A 4,653-nucleotide genomic window follows, 5' to 3' on the forward strand; every position below is an offset into this window, starting at 1 on the left:
GTCCAAACATATACATTTCCTTGAGAAATGATCTGGTTTTCAGAGGATCATTTTCATTTCTTATGGTCAGATAATCTGGATGAGATGACTTGTATTTCCATCCAGATTTAGAATTTTTTATGCTTTTGATATGAGTTGTTAAGCATGCCTTCTTATTCATTTTGGACTAACTTTGTTTACTCCTTTGATTTATCTGGTTCCTTTGAAATTTGTAGATATGCAAAGTCTATGTCAAGATTTGACTTTTTTTTCTTTGCTATTTTAGGGTTGTCTGAAACCTATTTTAGGAAAAGATTTTTTTCTGTTGTTTCACATGCGTTAGATTTTTCTTGAGATAAAGGACATATCTTTATTATTTGTGTATGCACTTTGACTTTCTCATTCGCTTTTCTATAGGCCTTTAGTTTCTTGTAGAGCCTTAGAATTCATTTTCTTTCATTGGGATTTGAGAATCAAGGACTTTGACTTCTTTTTGGGCCCATCTTCATCCATTTCAATCTCATGGGATCTGAGTGAACTCATCAGCTCTTCTAAAGGCTATTTGTTTAGATCCTCAGACTCTTGAGTAGTTTTTACCTTTGTTTTCCACTTGCCGAGAAGGCTTGTGAGGATCCTTTTGACGTGGTATGTAATAGTGTAGCTCTTTGGGAGACCTTTTAGTTCATAAACTAGAGTTTGGAATCTAAAAAATATTTTTTTTCAATGTCTTCATTTTCCTCCATCTAAAAGAGTTCATACTTTCTGCTAGTAGATTTGTTTTGGCTTTCTACTAAACTCCACTCTAACACTCAAGTTAAAATATGATTGAGGTGGGTGAGAGGTGTGGAAGAGACAATAATTGTTAGGTCATGTGACATTGCTTATATATCATGAAATAAGGTGGTATTGGCCTTGAATCAGCTCACAAGTTTAGTTCATAATAAATATGCAGTACGAATGCAGTTGCGATGCCATTTACGGGTACGTGAAATTTTTTAAATTTAGTAACGATACAACTTAAAAATGTTCAATAAATTTGTATTTAAAAAAAAAAAACTACATACATATAGAATACTTGGAAAGAAAGAGATATCGATAATATTTTATAAATATATAACTATAATGATAATAATTTTTATAATATATTTTAATTCATGTGTTAGGATATCAACAAAAAATTTATGAAAATAATTTAAAAGAAATTTCGATTTCATACAATAACCAACAATTTAAAAACATTTTTTTTATTGTCTTTTCACTCAATACTTTCATCCATAAAAAAAAAAATGATTTCTAAGTATAGTTTATTTAGAGACAAATTTTTCATTTCAAGAGTTACAACATTATCTTGAAGTGTCAAGAGTTGCAACATCATTTTGAAGTGAATCATGTACATCTTCAATAATGTACATAAAAAACTTGTCTCATCTTTTTAGTTCTAAATTGATCCAATTCCAATATACATTTATTCGTTCAACCGACCCAATACAACATCCCATTGGAGACAACTTAGGGTTCATGTAACCAAAAACTAGACTTAACCTAACCACCAAGAAGGCGAGCCGCCGAATCACTGCATTTGAAAGTTATTAAATGCTTTTGTATCCCTTTATTTTAAAATTACCCTCTATATAAACAGTGCCTCTGATACCAGTAAAAACACATTTTTTTTATTTTATCTTACCTTTTATTATATTCAAATAGTTACTTACTTGAATTTCGAAGTGTTTGTAAGTAATTCAATTATCAAATACAAAACACTAATCGAATATTGAAATTACCATCCAATTTAGGGAGTTTTTATATTAATTTCCTATTTTTTAACTTCTTACACTAAATTGTCCTACATTGAAAATAAAATACCAAATACCCTACTTTTTGAACGCGCTCATTCGGCATGTTGGGATGCGACCTAATGTAGATTTTTTTTCACCCTTTTAATAATTCAGTTATTGATTATATAATAAATTAAAAATAATTAAAAAATCAAAATACTACTAATAAAATAAAATATATTAAATTTAAGAAAACAATGCGGTTAATCAGCCAGAACAAATAGCATATTATATTAATTTAACAACTCCATCGTATTTTATAGATAAATTTATATTATTATAACAATTTTATTTCCAGATAAATTAACCACTTAATTCTATTTTGTTAACCTCTTCCTCTTATTTTTTTTTAATCTAATAAATAAAAATGATAATAATAAAAAATAGTAAATTATATTAATAACATGAAATAGAAGAAAAAAAAACATATCAAATTTAAAAGATTAAACTGATATGTTGCATGAATGAGGCTGTGGAAGATAAAACATATGAATTTCTAAAGTTATTATGCACTGAGAAACTCACTTATTGGAAGATGAAATATGAGTTTTTGGTCTTCATGTTTCAACTATAGCCTCATACATGCAGCGTATGAGTTTAATATTTAAAATTTGATCTATTTTTCTTCAAACAATGTATTTTTTTTCTTTCTATTTAATGTATTTTGTTTCATGTTATTAATATAATTTATTATTTTTATTTATTTTTATTTTTATTTATTAGATCTGAAAAAAATTACGATGAAGTGATTAACAAAATAGAATTAAGTGGTTAATTTATCTACAAAATAAAATATAATTGTTATAATAATATAAATTTATCTATAAGACAATTTGATATAAAATTTTTAAAAGTAAGATATTAACATAAAAAATCTCCAACTTAATTAACTTCAGATTAAATATATGTTTTATACGCATCAATTCTAAAGCATTCAGGGAGGACGCATTGTTTACTTTGAAAATAATTGTATTATTGTAATAATAAAAATGTTATACGTACTCCACTTGGAAGTGGGAAAGAAAGAGGAGTGGGAAAAGGTGTAGACAGAAGAAAGATGGGGGCGCTGAAACATCACGTGAAGACAACATGAACTCCGACAGGCACATAGTCAACACGGAATGCTCGTTTGGGGCCCACCTCCAAACACGCCCGCTTCTGATTTGGTCTCTCTTTCTACGCAGCGTTTTCTTCGTCGGTGCCGCCTGCATTACAATTAACACTAATTAATTAATACTCCATTTAATCATTTTATTCTTTTTTTTTATCAAAAGAACACGCAACGCATGAATAGAAAACAGAATGAATGAGTGAGTCATCATCAAAAGAAACGAATACACGACGACCCTCTCTCTTCATTCGGTCGACCTAGCCGCACAATTCAAGCCGTAGGATTAAATTTTCTATCGAGATCCGCGCCTAACCAGATAAGATAATACCCCTTTGAATCACTATGAAAACCCTTTGATCTCTACAATTTAATTATTCATTAATTCTTCTGCACCCTTCTGATCAAATACGCACGCTTCTCATCATCATCAACCTGAAAAAGGGTTTATTTTAACAAGTGCTAGACCACATTATTTTATGAATCTTTGGCAATAATATTTAATAAATACTTAAAAACATTCAAATAAATATTATCTCCTCAATAAATATCATTTAAATTTTTGAATATATAAAAAATATAATAATAAAAAGTAAAAAATCATTTTATCAAATTATTCATTTTAATATGTATATAATCATCATTAAATAATAGTATATTAGAAGTAGTTGATAATTTTTTATTATTAAAATATTATTTACTGTGAGATAGAAAGATTATATATTTATATTTTTTTAAAAAATTTACATGATTATTTTACATTATTAAAGTTTAATAGTATATTTAATATAATTTATTTTATTACATAGAGCTCACAAAAATTAAAAAAAATAAATAAATACAACTAGGAATTAATATAATTAATGTTGTTAACACTATTACACCGGTAAATGTTACCAATTATCATTATTTTGCAAATTATATTGTTAAGATCTCGGAATCAAGTACCAAAGCACATTTTAAGCTATTTAAATAAATAATTGTTCAATTGTTGGAAGATTCATTAGTATTTGCCACTTTCTATTTCTTCCTATGAAATATATATTGATAAAATTGAATCGGATTCGATGCATTATTAAAATCCATTGGATAATCTGCCTATCAAAATCAAAATATTTATTTACAGTGTCAATAGTTAAGCCATTTGAATCCCTCAACAAACCCATATTGAAGTTTTAACTGTTTAAAATTTAGTTGTTTAAAAAGGAAGTGCAACCCATGTTGACAGTCTAGTGTAGCCAAACATTAATTAAAAAGATTCAAAAGCACAAACCAATCAAGTTTACGTTCGTTAGAGACAATAGACCCCACGACGATATAACCTAATTAAACTTGCAACGGCGGCTACATCCACATGTCTAAAATCTCCACCGCCCAAATCAAACACAACGCACCGATTTATAAACTAAACCTGAACTGTTCCTTAAAAAATAAAAATCACCTAGTGGATAACCTTAGATAAATACTAGTACTAAAATTAATTGAAAAGAGAGAGAGAGACTTTCTTTGTTCTTTCAAATCAGTGTTCCCCACTTTCATTAAACAAACCTAGCTCTTCAATCAGGAGAAAAAATAAAAATAAAATGAAACAAAATAAAAAATGCCATATTAATTATAACTACTAAAATTTTCATTTCATCACGAATTAAAAGTAATTGTAGAAACAACCATGAGATACAAATAAGTTCTCAGTTGCAAAAAAAAAAAAAAAAAAAAAAAAAAAAAGGGAAA

Source organism: Cicer arietinum, chromosome 1, assembly GCF_000331145.2.
Source record: "Cicer arietinum cultivar CDC Frontier isolate Library 1 chromosome 1, Cicar.CDCFrontier_v2.0, whole genome shotgun sequence".
In the NCBI taxonomy this organism is placed as follows: Eukaryota; Viridiplantae; Streptophyta; class Magnoliopsida; order Fabales; family Fabaceae; genus Cicer; species Cicer arietinum.